We start from the raw sequence: 16,432 nt of genomic DNA on the forward strand, positions 1-16,432 counted from the left end.
CCAGGAAGGAGGGCCAGATATACTGATAGGAGACACTTATATTGACCTATAGACTGATAGCCTACTATCAATTCTCTTGCCTTTGAACAAAGACTTGATTTCCTTAAAATACACATTTATATATTAGGTTTACTAAAGTGCTTTGCACATTTCCTGTTTCTATACATGGATGGAGGGAGACAAAGAAGCACAAAAGTTACAATATAGAGTTTTAATTTCCAGTTGTCACAGTTTCCAGTGGGAATCATAAGTGATTTTTTCCTCTTCTTACCCATCGCTCTTTAATTAAAACAGATTGCTATGTTAACAGTACTATACATATTTTTGATATATCTTCAGAAGCTATGCTAGCTATCATTACAGCTTAACTGTCACAGAGGATCATATCATGAGGATCTGTTAAAGATTTGCTAACAATTGGCATTCAAGAATAGGACAGTCATACATTTTATTGATAAAATAATTAACAACTATAAATTTTCAGCTAAGGATCTGTATATCTATAGGGATAAAATTTAAAAGCAATAACTGTAATTTAAATAAAAAATATATTCCCCAGATAAGGGGAATATTGACATAATTTTCCATGGTTTGGTTACCCACTGCCCAATTTCTGCAAACTTTTTACAAGTTCTGTTTTAATATGGGATAAGTTATTAAAAGTGATGGCTAGATTCTCCTGGCTTATTTTGTGCCCCACGAAGGGTCACCTATTGCCAGGAGAAATAGTCAATCAATCTCCTGGGGTGAGAACAAGCTAGCATAGCATAGCAACTTAGAACTGCTGTGTTAGCTCCCTTTCAAATTACCTGTTTAACAGATTGCAGGTGGGAAATTCTTCAGTGGGGTTTTTTCTAAGTATGATCTTGAGTTCGGCTAATTAAGGGCCTTGTTAAAATATAGCCGTGATGGCGAACCTTCTGGTCCCACCGGAAGTCAGAAAACTGGCTGTTTCCGGCCTCCGGAAGGATGGGCAAGGCTGTTTTTGCCCTCCCCAGACTCCTAGAAAGCCTCTGGAGCCTGGGGAGGTGGAAAAACGGGCCTACCGTGCCCACCGGGCCATCGCGTGCCAAAAGCAGGGGGAAGTGTGTGTGTGGGGTGGGGGACGTGCACATGCACGGGAGGGCAGGCAGATTGAATTATGGATGTGGGCACACGTACCCACAACCCCCCACACGACCCACACTTTTGGCACACGACGGCAAAAAGGTTAGCCATCACTGAAATATAGCCTATTTTAAGTCACAGTGTACAAGGAGGAGAACTGAGCAACCGGTAGTAAGTAAGTTCTATCCTCAGCAAGCATAGTAGATAGGGTTTTGTTTTTTTGGAGTAGTAGATAGTTCATAACAAGGACTACAAGAGAACAGCAGTGCTTGCATGTATCCATGGATGGCAGTTACAGCAAGTACCGGTATCTGTGGAATAGGCAAAATTATATTTCCATAAAATCGTAACACTGGAAGGACCTCAAAGGTCTTCTACTCCAACCCCTTCCCAGACCTTATTCCATCCTAGACAAATGGCTGTCCCTTCTCTTCTTAAAAGCCTCCAGTGATGGAGCACCCAGAATTTCTGAAGACAAGCCATCCTACTGGTTATTTGTTTTCACTGTTAGGAAGATTTTCCTTAATTTCAAGTTGCTTCTCTCCTTGATTAGTTTCTATCCATTGTTTCTTGTCTTGCCTTCTGGTGCTTTGAAAAATAGGTTGATCCCTGCTTCTTTGTGGAAGCCCCTCAAATATTGGGACACTGCATGAAATACCCAATGCATGCTCCAATAAAAAGCATATGTGTGTGTGTTTGTGTGTTTAAAAAGCACTGGCAAAGCTAATATTATCGAGAGAAAAGCCCTTTTCCTGTTAGTAAAAAGAAGTTTAAAGGATTACCAAATTATCAACCCACTCTGGCCTTAGTAAATTAAAAATAAATTTAAAACAGGCTCAGGCTTCTTCCAAGAGGCCTCATATTAATTCTAATTAAACACTATCAGTTACCCTAGATGTATGGCAATTGCTCCACTCAATAATTATTAGTGTTTCCTCTCGATGGCAGTCCTTTTGTTTACCTACATAAACAGAGCAAACAAAATTTATGTTAATCTTCTTTTGCAAATTTTCAAAATGTTACAAAAGTAACATTTTCCAAAAATGCTTCATATTTTTAATATAATTGATTTACCTAGCTGAAAATCTAGATGTTACCGATCTTGAAGGATTTATCTTTATTTCCTGTCTGTCCATGTGAAATAGTATATGCCATCTTGAAAAGGGGCCAACATTTTGCCTAATTGCATAAGGAATCATGTTTGGCTTGCACTTGCTAGTTTTATTCTTTTTTTATTTCATCAGAAAATCCATTTTTCAGCATCTTTAGGCCAATAATTCTTGTTCTTTCACTTCAACAAGCAATTTCACTTAGACTGAAATTAGTTATGATTAATGAACAAAACTCAAAAAACCCTAATATGATTTAGGAGACTGCATAGAACAAATCAGAAGAAACCCTCATCAGAAAATAATCCCTTCTTCGAGACTATTTTAATGTTGAAAAAGAAGATAGAAATATATAGATACAATATAATAGCTCTTCTGGATCTGACAGAGCCTCATCTAATGGATCATTCAGAACTACCTGCTCTCTTCCACTTTTGGCTTCCAGCAACTAGAATTTAAGACTTCCTGTCTTGATTTCAGAAATAATAATTTTAAAAAATCTACCAATACTAGTAACAGTTGATAGATTAATGATCCATGAATCATCTAACAGTTTTTAAACTATTGAAATTAGCTGCAGTTACAACTGCTAGCAGCAAACTGTGCTATGTAAACATTCTATTCCTCTTCATTTAATTTTACTGGTTGTTCACACATTCTAACATTGTGACAAGAGACAAAGACCTCACTATCCATTTGAACTATGCGATGCCTAATTTTATATAGTTCTATCATGTCTTACCTTGCCTTTCTTGAGTCCAAGCTAATAAGCCCAGTTCCTGGAATATATCATTGTAAATGAGCTGCTTCTAGTACCCAATCACTTTGCTCGTCCTTATTTTTACATTTTCCATGTTGGTAGTATTCTTTCTAAGGTGAGATCAGAGGTGGGTTTCAGCAGGTTCTGACCAGTTCTGGAGAACTGGTAGCAGAAATTTTGAGTAGTGCGGAGAACTGGTAAATACCACCTCTGACTGGCCCCATCCCCATCTAATATCTAATATCAGTCCCAGCTGATCGGGAGGAAATGGGGATTTTGCAGTAACCTTCCCCTGGAGTGGGGAGGGAATGGAGATTTTCCAGTATCCTTCCTCTGCCATGCACACCAAGCCATGCCCACCAAGCCATGCCCACAGAACCGGTAGTAAAAAATTTTGAATCCCACCACTGGGAGTGATGACCAGAAGTCATGACAAGAAAATGTATGCAATAGTGGTGAAATTTATAGAACAGGGGTGTCCAACTCAAGGCCCGCAGGCTGCATCCGGCCCACAGGGTGCTTAGATCTGGCCCACTGAGCTATCCTGGAAACAGCAAAGGACCAGCCCATGATGCCTCTGCCAGGGAAAATGGAGCTCTCCATTCTCACTGACAGAGGGTTGCAGGAGTCCGTCCCAGCCAAAAACAGAGCTCAGGAGTCCGTTTTCACTGGCAAAGCGCTTGGGCCACAGGTGCCCCTGACACAAGTGATGTCATGGCCATGCCCACCCTGGCCCCGCAAGGTCAAACACAACCCTGGTGCAGCCCTCAATGAAATCCAGTTTGACACCGCTGGTATAGAACGTGAGCTATTCCTCATATGGCTTTGGTGATGCTTCTACAGCCCACCTGTTTTATTGCTAACTAGACAACCTGTGACCCATTCATCATTATTTCAGAGATATTTCTCACCTGAACAAAAGAACAGAATGACTAGGGTGGGCAAAAAAAGTAATGGGAGCAGGAACAAATCCTGACTTCCTGTCATCTTCCCCATTGACTTTCCTTGTGGGAAGCTAGCAGGAAGTGTTGGAAATGATGGGCGCATGATCGCTGAAGTGGCCACAACTTTGCCAAATTTCAATTCCATGGCAGTGAAGCATCCCCCATTTTGAATGCATTGTTTAAGTTAGCCCATTTGAGGCATGTTGATTCGAAACTTGTCCTAGGATATTTTGCCCAATTGCAGGTGATAAACAAGAGAGCTTTAGTAGTATATAGATGCTGGTGTTCCTGCTGACTGGTTGAGTCATGCTTCTTCCATTTTGATTGGCCAAAATATGACATCATAAAGTTTCAAGGTAAGCCATTTGCACATTGGGAACATCTGCTATCAAATCCTGCCTCCTTGGCATTCCCTCTTTCCACAGCCAGCAAGCTGATTTGGAGTCTTCCCTCATTTGTATCTAAAGCATGATATGAATGAATTGGTAAATTGTAGGAATAAAGGTAGAAGAGGCACCAAAGGTAGCATTACTCTCACTATTGGAAGATATAAAATGTAAAAAAGAGACTAAAGAATTGATAACAAATTTGTTGACTGCAGCAAGGCTAATGATTTCTAGGAACTGGAAGATACAAGGTGTTTATAAATTGGAAGAATGGTATAAGGAAGTATGGGATAGTGCCATAAATGATAAATTGACTTGCAATATTAAAGTAAGGAGGGGCATAATGAAGGTAAACTAATTCAATGGAATCTGGAAACAGTTCCTAATATATGTGTTTTCTGGAGGAAGAGGGATACCACCACCAGAAGAAGCTTTAAGATTCTGGAAGCAGGAATGATCCCGAGGGGTGGGGGAGCACTCGTTGATTGTTTGTATTCTGTATATTGTTATATATTATATATTATGATTCATATATGTTATGTATGTTAATTTCTTTTTTTTTATATGTTAATAATAAAAAAAATATGGAAAAAAATGAATGAATTGGTAATCTCTGAACTCTGCTATGACCTTTCCTTCATCTCGTCCTCAATCTATGAATGAAACAGGAATATCTTTATTGTTCCAGTTTTAAAGTTCATGTTCTCATTCACTTTACTCACATCACAAACATGTTATGGAAATCTTTTACTTTATGCCAGGGTAGAACTGGGCATCAGGGCTTGGAAAGGGATCTATTTTCAAAATTTATTAATTGCCTCAAAGGCTCTAGGTGGAGTATAAAATTGTGGAAAGGAAAGGCTACTAGAGTAGAAATGATCTTCAATATAGCAAAGTTGTATTTTCTTTTCTTTTTTCTTTTCTTTTCTTTCAATAGCCAGTCATCTTGAAAAACACAGCTATAGGCAAATCACGACAATAATGAAAACCAAAACAAGAAAACCATTAAATCAAACATTCCTCATGCTCCAATCTTACCCTATCTCAGTGCCTGGGGGAAAAGCCACCTGTTTATGGCTATCTAGAAGGCTAAAAAGGTGGGGGCTTGCCAGATTGTGGGGGAAAGATGTTCCACAAGGCAGGGACAACCACAGAAAAGGAATTCTTCCTAAATTCTACTCAATGGCAACCCTTAAATACATTTCCACTCTGTCTAGCTTAATGGAGCAAGCAGATACAACCTCAAAAAGAGGCCATCTCACAAATAACCTGGCCATATTTGCCATTCTATGATATGCATCCATTCTTTCTCAGACCCAAATTCTAATAGCCAGTGGTATGATCATGCCGTATAATAGGCTTCATTGAATTAGATTGTGTTTCTGGACCTTCATGGGATTCTAATATGCCTGATATGCAGTTGCATCCAATAATGGCTTTTCTACTTCAAGCTACCAACTCAACACCTGCTTGTTTTATTGTTTATTTCTTTGAAAGCAAGTTTGATCCGGTGGTTAAGGCATGGGGCTAGAAAAAGGAACACTGTACATTCAAATCCCATCTTAGCCATGAAAGCCAGATGGGTAACTTTGGGCCAGTTATTCTCTCTCAGTCCAACCCATCTCACAGGTCTATTGTTGTGGTGAAAATAAGAGGAGGAAGAGGAAGGTGTGCTGGATATGTTCACTGCCTTAAGTTATTTGTAAATATAATAAAGGTGGTATACAAATAAATAAAAAACTATTGTATATACATATACATATACATATACATATACATATACATATACATATACATATACATATACATATACATATACATATAAAAATATACAAATATATACAAATATACATATTTGTAAATATAATAAAGGTGGTATACAAATAAATAAAAAACTATTGTATATACATATACATATACATATACATATACATATACATATACATATACATATACATATACATATACATATACATATACATATATACATATATACATATATACATATATACATATATACATATATACATATATACATATATACATATATACATATATACATATATACATATATACATATATACATATATATATATATATATATATATATATATATATATATATATATATATATATATATATACATGGGCATTTTTTGGTTAGGACATGGCATAAAAAAGTTGATCCCTATTCCAACTGTACAAGGACCCTTAAAAATTATCATTTAATAAGATGTGACCTTAAAATTTTATCTGGCAGTAGCAGTACTTGATCTTTTATATACCCATGTCTACATATAACATTAATGTTTCTATAACAATTGCCCAAAACATACAATAATGTTTTAAATTACTAGTTTTGAAAACAGGATATAGAGCCAGCCAGACCTTAGATATGACTGCATGGTTTAAATATATTCCCTCATTATTATTTTATCGTTTTAAGCTCTAGAGAACACAAGGTTTCCTCTCCCAGAATGGCTGAAGATTTCAAAGTACAAAAATCAGGTTTGCTTATTTATTTTTCACTATTTTTCTAAAGTTAACTTCAAAACAGTGACCAACAGCAATGCATGTGTAGCTGTATTTCAGTCAATGAATTAAGTGTTCCTTAATCTTGAGAGATATTTTCTTCAAATATGCTTACTCAGATTGAGTTTTGGATTGGTTTCTATTGATTTCCACAAGTCTGATATATTAGCCTTCCTTTAGTTACCATTTCCTTATCTCTTTTCAAACATTAGCTTGATATAGATCTATATATTTCCACAATTTACAAATTCTGTTTCCTGTAATTACTGTTAAAATCCTTGATGACATCAGTTCTGAGGAATTTTATATTTGGTTTAAATGATGTAAACCTAACTTTGTCTTTTGGAAGAAAACTAATTTGAATTACAATTGTGTAATGCTTTATCCATTTGCCTAGATAATCGCAGACATTAGCTGCTTTGTGTATAACCAGTGATATTGCCTTACAGAGAATAACTGGTGTCATTTTCCCTTGAAATTCCCCTCAGCTTTAATAAATGCTCAGTGATTCAGCCTGAAGTATTAATTGTTTGGTTCATTCAGTATGTATGAGCTGGTTGTTAAGATCCATAAAACTATGTCTTTCCTCATTCTGCCCCAATTACTTCATTTCTTGGCCTGAGAAAGGACTTCTTACCCTGGGGGATTATATGTGCAGAACAAGCAAAATGGCAGCCCACCCCTCAAGTGAGAGAAGGTTTGTCTGGATAGGTGAAAGAACTGGTAGTCATCATACAATGAGCTTGTCCTTCCCTTGTGAACTGAAGGGGATCCAAGGGCCAGGCTGCTGAGCATCCAACTCCCTTCTACTAGTGTTCCCAGAAAATCATGCAGCATTTTATTTATTTATTTATTTGTTTGATTTATATGCCGCCCTTCTCCGAGGACTCAGGGTGGCTTACAATGCTTTTAAGCAATAGCCTTTATACTTTTGTATATACCTGCTTAGTAGGGCTTTTGGGCTCCCCTAAGCGGTGTTCTATTTTATACAATAGAATTGCATATTCTTATGCAAAACAGCTTATTGCCCCCACAAACTGGGTCCTCATTTTACCTACCTCAGAAGGATGGAAGGCTGAGTCAACTTTGAGCCTGGTGAGAATTGAACTCGCAGTAATTGCAGGCAGCTGAATACTACTTTAACAGTAGTTTAGTCCACTGCACCACCAGGCTCCTGCCACTCAAGAGTTGGAAAAGCATGACATACCTGTATCCCTGATCTGCTACTGTAAGACAATTCTCCAAGTTCCCATGCTGAGAGATCATGGAGGGTGCAGTAACTGTAAGGCCTACAAATATCTCATACCATCCATGAAGCAGGAGTGAAATTCAGCAGGGTCTGACAGGTTCTGGAGAACAGGTAGCGGAAATTTTGAGTAGTTCGGAGAACCGGCAAATACCACCTCTGGCTGGCCCCAGAGTGGGGAGAGAATGGGGATTTTGCAATATCCTTCCCCCAGGAGTGGGGAGGGAATGGGGATTTTGCAATATCCTCCCCCTGGAGTGGGGTGGGAATGAAGATTTTGCAGTATCCTTCCCCTGGAGTGGGGTGGGAATGGAGATTTTGCAGTATCCTTCCCCCACCATGCCACGCCCACCAAACAACACCACGCCCATCAAGCCACGCCTACAGAACCGGTAGTAAAAAAAATTGAAGTTAATGATGGAAGGGTTGAAACTGGGATGTGGTGGCAGCCAAGCTTCATTTTTTATCTGGCCAAGATGAATTACTGTTGGAACTGGTTGTTTCTTAGTTTAGATCAGGCTTGTCAAACTCCCTGCCCGCGGGCCAGATGCATTACGCACTGTCCACGCCCACGCCCTGGTTTAGTGAAGAGGGAGGAAAGTCTCGATACGTCACATGACACCCCTGTGACAATGTGAGTTTGACACCCCTGGTTTAGATTATATCTCAGGATTCACCTAATTAAAGGGAGTTTTTGCATCAGGGTATCCAACTTGTTTCTACAATACTTGAACATTTTTTGTGGTTGAATGTGTAATTAAAAAGTTTTACATTAGAAGTAGTGTTGAAGAAAGAGTAAAATTCTCTATCTATGTTGTCAGATATAAAGTGGCTGATTTCATGCATCAAGAGGCAAAAATTAATACAAATGACTGCTTGAAATCATGGCCAAATTTTTGGGGAACAAAAGATTAGTTTCTTCACATTTCTCTGTGGGAAGGAAAAAATCTCCAATGCTTCTAGAGCAGAGCTTCTTTGCAGTGAAGCTGTACTACACTAGCAGAAATCTTATGGGATAACTGTCCATAGTATCTTCCCCTGGGGTTTAACTAAAGCATTGTGGTTTGCAGAATGCTGGAGATAATCACGCAGAGACTGGGCATGTATGTGAATTGTTTTATAATTTTTCCAACAAATTATCTGCAATTGAATGCGATGCCCAATGCTGTAGGGGAAAAAATACAAAATAATTTCTTTGCTTGGCACTACTCAACATCTAGAGGATAACAGATTAAGGAAGCTGGCCTCATTATTATGTGTTTTAAACACTGACATTTATATTATTTGAATCAACAGAATGGATGCAAGATGTGGGGAACTGGTGTCCTTGGCTAACCAATGCCTTGTGTCATTTCCACATGGCATCTAATATTACTGTAAATCATGGTTCTCTAAAATGGTCAATATTGATCCCCAAGGATCAATGAGACAATCCAAGGAAATAATGCTATTATTACTATGGTTCGTTGCGCAGTCAGTCAAATGTTTAGACTGGATTTGGCATATTTATCCACCTCTTGAGCCCTTCCCAGGGCCCTGAGATAGGAAGATGTTGTTTGACATCTTGTGTTAAAGATACCATTATAGAATGTAAGCTGTTTCAAGTAAAGCTGTCTTTTGCAATTATGTTTTGTTGGACACAGCCAGACCAGTTTTGGCATTTTTATCCATCTATTGAGTCTTTCCCAAGGACCTAGGCTAGGCAGATGTTGATGTTTGCTGGTGTTAGAGGTATCATCACCGGATGTAAGCTATTTCAAGTAAAGCTGCCTTTTGCAATTGACTGGTGGTGAATTTGTCTTTGCTGAACATGTTCAAGTGGTGCTCCAGTTGTTTTGGGGATTGCACCCAAGATGCCTATCTTACTGCTACTACCTTTGCTTTCTTTTGCCAGAATGAATGCTTTTACACTGATGTCCATTCAGTTCCAATGTTTAACAAAGGTCATTGCTGATGTTCAGCACAGCTGGCAGATTATTGCAAACAGCTTCTGACTTGCCTCTGTCTTTTGGTACTCAAAAAGCTGCTTTCACAACTTTTGCAGTTTTGCAGTTAGGCATTTTATACTAATAATTACATATTAAGGCACAATGCAAAACTTACTTACTTTAGCCTTAACACTTTGTTAACTGATAGAAGTACTTGAACATCACTATTAATACTATAGATCAGGGCTGTCAAACTTGCAGCCTGTGGGCCAGATGCAGATACGTCACGTGATGACACCATGACACTGTAAGTTTGACACTCCTGCTATAGATCTAGTAAATCTAGTATATGAAGTATGCCTATTGCTATTTTGTTTGATTTATTCAGGAATAATATCTCCTCCAGAAAGCCAGTTTAGTATTGTGGCTAAGAGTTGAAGAGTTCTAGTTTTGCCTTAAGCACAAAGCCAGCTGGGTGACCTTGAGCTAATCACTCTCTCTCAGTCCTAGGAAGGAGGCAATGGCCAACCACTTCTGAAAAATCTTGCCAAGAAAACTGCAGGAACTTGTCCAGGCAATCTCCAAGAATCAGACACAACTGAATGAAAAAGAAAAATATTTCTGCAATGCTTCAAAAGCTAGGAGGGTATATATTATTTTGATTAAAGGTCTTCACAATATTATCAAACCATATCTTGGGAGTATAAATGTGAAGAGATAAGCATTTCCCTATAAAAGATACCATTTTTAGGGCTCCTTAAATAGAAACAGAGCTGAAATAATGAAAAATTGGACAAACTTAACGGTTTGCATCACTTCGTAAATAAATGCTTGAAGATCCATTACTTACGCTTGTTGACAATATACACTATAGTATCATATCATGAAGTTTGAAAGATCTATGGTAATAAAAATCCTTTATTTTTCTTAGGAACCACTACCATTTTTAGTACCTATAACATAAGCCATCCAGTGGTGGGTTGCTCCAGGTTCAGACCAGTAGTAAAACCGGCAGGAGGCTCTGCCCACTGACCCGGACATCATCATAGGTGATCTGCGCATGTGGGCATGTTGCGAACCAGTAGTAAAGGTAAGTAGAACCCACCCCTGAAGCCATCTATATAAAATTTACAATGTTTTTTCCCCTAACAACAGCTGTAACAGATAACATTTTTACTGTTAAAACAAGTATGTGTTTATTCATACTAATTACACTGAATTAAGACAAACAGCAAATAAAGGTCTATTAAGGACATGTTTTAGAGCAGGGTGTCAAACTCAAGGCCCGGGAGCTGGAGCCGGCCTGTAGGGTTCTTAGATCCAGCCCGCAGGGCCTCCCTAGAAACAGTGAAGGACCGGCCTGCAGTGCCTCTGCCAGCAAAAATGGAGCTTGTGAGGGCCGCAGGGGGCCCTCCCAAGCTCTGTTTTCACTGGCAGAGGGTTGCAGGAGGCTGTCACAGCCGGAAACCAAGCTCAGGAGCCCATTTTCGCTGGCAGAGCACTTGGGCCACCACAGGCGCCCCCAACACGAGTAATGTCGAGCTGGCCATGCCCACCCTGGCCCCCTGAGGTCAAATACAACCCTGATGCGGCCCTCAATGAAATTGTGTTTGACACCTCTGCTTTAGAGGGAAATACATCCTAATCCTCCCCGAAAACTAATTAAGACAGTTAAATTAAAATCATTTAAATTAGAAGACTGCAACAATTCCATTTCAAAATCTACAATGTACACAGAAGCAAAAGTTTAGGAATTGGGGGATTAATGTGAATAACCTTTGTAGACTGAAGATCCCATATACAACATATATAAGAATAGAATAGAATAGAATAGAATAGAATAGAATAGAATAGAATAGAATAGAATAGAATAGAAAAGAAAAGAAAAGAAAAGAAAAGAAAAGAAAAGAAAAGAAAAGAAAAGAAAAATATTTACTGGCCACGTGTGATTGGACACATAAGAACAACAAAATGATAAGTCAAAAATCATAAGATACAATCATAAATCATAAGATACAAACAATTGATAAATCATAATACACCAAGAGGAGAAAGTAGTAGGAAAGATGAGAGATGAGAAAGATGAGAAAATGGCAAGGATAATAGTAATGCAGCCTACTATATGGGTAAATATCTAGGCATTAGTGCTGTAGTAGTTAGCTGTTTAGCAGAGTGATGGCATAGGGGAAGAAACTATCTTTGTGTCTAGTTGTTTGGGCAAAATTATATTATTAATCAAAATTATATCTAAATTCAGCCTTTGTGGTTTGTAAACCATCGTTTAGCTTACGGCTTACTATGACTTGTGATCACAGCCAACTATTCCTTATTAACTATAATTTATACAAACTATGTCTGATCAGGGTATTAAATTCAAAATATTTAGCTCAGGTAAATTATCAAAGTTGAAAATGAAGATGCAAATCTATGTAAAAATTGTCTGCAAATTCATATGAAAAACTCCAATTTTGAAATCATTACTGAAATTTTACAGTAATCAAAGAAAGCTATTGTAATGGGGGAAATGTGTGGTTTCTCATTTACAGTCCAGCTGCAAATGCTAATTGGCAGTTTCAAAGTATCTGTTCTATTCTTTCTCAATATAATTTAAATCGGTTTAAATATTACACAGTCATTGTGACAATCTTTTTCTATGGCCATTCCTGGTAGGGGTAGTTGATTATAGTTTCCCTCTTGTCAAGTTAAATTTTGGTGACTTCTTAAATGTTTCCATTTAATGATTTTATCAATAGCAGGAAAGTGGCTTATCACTGCTTCTTTCAACTATTATTTTACTGTGAAATCCAGATCTTAAGAATAATGTGTATGTTGGCAATAAATGCATACTACTATGAAATGCTCTGAAACAAGCAAGATAACTAAATGAAAGAAAATTTCAGATTATGCCTTATGAAAATAATTCATACAGATTATTTTCTTAGAAAATGCTCTTTTCTGGGGTAAGGAAACAGTTATTACATTTTTAAAACAATCAGTTTTACAGGACTATATTTTTAGAAAGAAAGGTATATTGCACAAAACAAGAGACAGTTTGGTACCGTGGTTATGGCATTAGGCTTGAAACCAGGTGACTATGAATTCTAGTCCTACCTTAGACACAAGTCAGCTGGATTTTCAACTTCTCGTCCTTAAGGAAAAGGCACAGCAAAATACTTCTAACAAAGAAAAGTTGAGGGATTTGTCCCGGAATGTGGCAGGAGTCAAAACTGACTTTTGAAAAAATAATTTCATACAGTGCTGCTAAAGAAATACTTACATTTTAATATAAAGATGCCTGGATTTCAACTTAGACTTATATGAACCATGGCTTACTTTAAATTATTTGTTGAATAAGCCACAGTGGTTATAATCGCATAGCCGAAATCAAAATCAACTGAATTACATTATGATATTCATTCCATAATATACTAAACATAACTAAATAACTGGATTTAAGCAGTCTAACTGATCAGCTAACCCTGTACTTTAAATTAAATAAGGTGGGTTCACCCAACATACTGACTCATAGTATGTTTGGGGTCCATTTTAGCTCTCAGCAAACTGTGATATGGATAAGGGCTACCCTTTTAATTTTTTAGCTTAGACTTTGAAAGATAGCCAGTGAAAAAACTGTTATCAGAGAGTTTGGTGTTTTCTAAAATAGTTGTTGAATTGTAGGATACTGTAGCTGTAACATAGAGGTGCAGGAAATTGAGGGAAGCTGTCAGAATTTATCTCTGTCACTGACTTATCCCAGAAAGGAAACTGAGGTGATTTTTCCAAGCACCTCAAGAGAAAAAAAAAAGTCGCTAAGCGATGAATGAAGGCTAAAAATTAGGCATTTACTTTTTGCCATTCTTGATCATTACAGATTTATGCAGCTGAAAATGTTGACATTTAATTCTTGGTAATAAGCATGACATTTTCAGAATTATGGTAACATAATCAAATGTCAGAATAAAGTGCCATTATCACATCAATCTCAGCCAAATAGCTACCAGGCATCACATGTTCATCAATCTTTTGTCTCAATCACCCCTCAGTGGTTCTTAGAAATAATGGTACTGAATAATTACAAAAGGAGTAATAGTAAAATGGGCTCAGGATGATAAAGGGACATTTTTAAGGAAAAGATTTATTACTATTCTATCATATGTCAGAAAACCAAATAGTGATCAACTGAACTACTGTGTTCCCCCGAAAATAAGACCAAGTCTTATATTTTCTTGGGACCAAAAGACTCATTAGGTCTTATTTTCAGGGGATGTCTTATTTTGCGGCCACACACCCTCCCTCCCACCATCTGCTTGCCCACAGCCACAATGGTTTACAGGGCTTCTCAGGGCAGACACACTTTTCACCCAGACAAAGAAATGATGGAGAATGGAAGTTTTGTCTGCTTGCAAATGGGGAGCTTTGAAACGGAGCAATTAAGCTCCATTTCAAAGTGCCCCATTTGCAGGCAAATGAAGCTTTGTCTCCCTCCGGGAGAAAAGTGTTTGGGCACCTATGGGGTGCTTGGAAATGGAGCAATTTCTCCATTCCCAAGCACCCCATAGGCGCCCAAACACTTTTTGCCCAGAGAAAAGACAGAGACTGGAAGCTTCGCCTGCTTGCAAATGGGGCCCTTTGAAACGGAATGATTGGTTTCAAAGCACCCCATTTGCAAGCAGATGAAGCTTTGTCTCCCTCTGGGCAAAAAGTGCAGGCAGAGGCAGCTGCAAAAGGGGGAGGCAGGCGATCCCAACGCACTGCCCACTCAGTCCCACCATCTCTCAGCTTGCTGGGGCAGGGTGTCCGCATTGCCTGCCTCCCCCCGTGCCTCTGCCTCCGGTGCCGCTGTGCATGCCTCCCACGAGCCTCCCATGAGGCTCCCAGGCAGCCATGCAGCCCATCCGGATCACTTGGCTCCCCCCCACCCATGCCTCTACCTCCGCTTGCTGCCACCCAAGCCTCCCACGAGTGCCCCATGAGCCAGGTAGCCACATAGCATGTCTGGATCACCTGCCTACCCCCCACCTCTACCTCCATGCTCAGGTAGAGCTGCATTGCCCTCTTTGCACTGCACCAAGGAGCTGGCGGGCTGCCGGACACTGTCGGCCTCCACACACTCGCCACCTCTTGTGCTGGCCATGCCCAGCCCCCTGGGCTTATTTTTGGGGTAGGGCTTATATTAGGCCCACCCCAAAAATCACGCTAGGGCTTATTTTCAGAGTGGGTCTTATTTTCAGGGAAACAGGGTAGTTGAAACCTTGAAATGCCCAAACATTTGTGAGTTTAAAAAGCTTTTCATCTGTAAGGTGTTTCTCACTCATCTTTGAGCCCTGCACTATAAAATTCAGATTGCAAATCCTAGACTTCCCAACCAACATGGCTCATGACATTAAGCCTTTTTTCCATCATACTTTTAGAGAAAATGTGCATATGACAAGTGAATTGTTAAGAATAATGTATGCCTCTTTTTTGTGCAGGTATAAGCAATGTATCAATTGTACCTGCTCCATCCTACTTAAATTCATAGCAATCAATAATGTCTCTTCAATTTGCTATCTATGTGCTATCAAAGGCAACATAGATATTTTAATAATTGTTTCTTGGGATTTATGCTCTGCAATTTGCAAAAGTCATATTGTTTTCAAGAAGATGTAAGTCATTTATTCTCAACAGGAACTTAACAATTAAGTAAAATAAAATTTCCATTCTTTTTAGTTCATTCTTGTGACTTCACTTTTCCTATTCCTTTAAGTTGTAGTTATTTTTTTAAAAGCATAAAAATATGAATTAAAGAAATGCTGACAAAAGATATGTATCAGAAAAATGAAAACAATATTTTTGCTGATGTTTCCCAGAACTGATTATTTTGTGCCCCACGAAGGGTCACCTATTGCCAGGAGAAATAGCCAAACAATCTCCTGGGGTGAGAACAAGCTAGCATAGCATAGCAACTTAGAACTGCTGTGTTAGCTCCCTTTCAAATTACCTGTTTAACAGATTGCAGGTGGGAAATTCTTCAATGGGGTTTTTCTAAGCATGATCTAGATAAAATTCGGGTAAATAAAGGCCTTGTTAAAAAACTTTGTTTATTTTTCTTTCTTTTTCTCAGTACTGTGCTGATTTTTTAAATTACAAATTAAACAGTTACATATGAATTGTTAAGGTAACATAGACAATACAATAATATTGTGGATATTTTGATACATGATTAAACAAATCTCATCTTGTATGTTCCATAGAAAATTTATGCTTCACTCTTCCTTATCTGGTGCTTTAAAATAAATCAATTTAATAAATAAATAGATTTTGAACTGATATTGGCTATATAACAACTTTAGTTTAAGATTCAATAGCCAATCTTGAATATTCATAGACTTCTCACATGGTTATCACTGTGTGAACCTGCCTAAAGTACAATATATCGAAA

The sequence above is a fragment of the Pantherophis guttatus genome, chromosome 5 (assembly GCF_059756535.1).
Source record: "Pantherophis guttatus breed Tessera chromosome 5, ASM5975653v1, whole genome shotgun sequence".
In the NCBI taxonomy this organism is placed as follows: Eukaryota; Metazoa; Chordata; class Lepidosauria; order Squamata; family Colubridae; genus Pantherophis; species Pantherophis guttatus.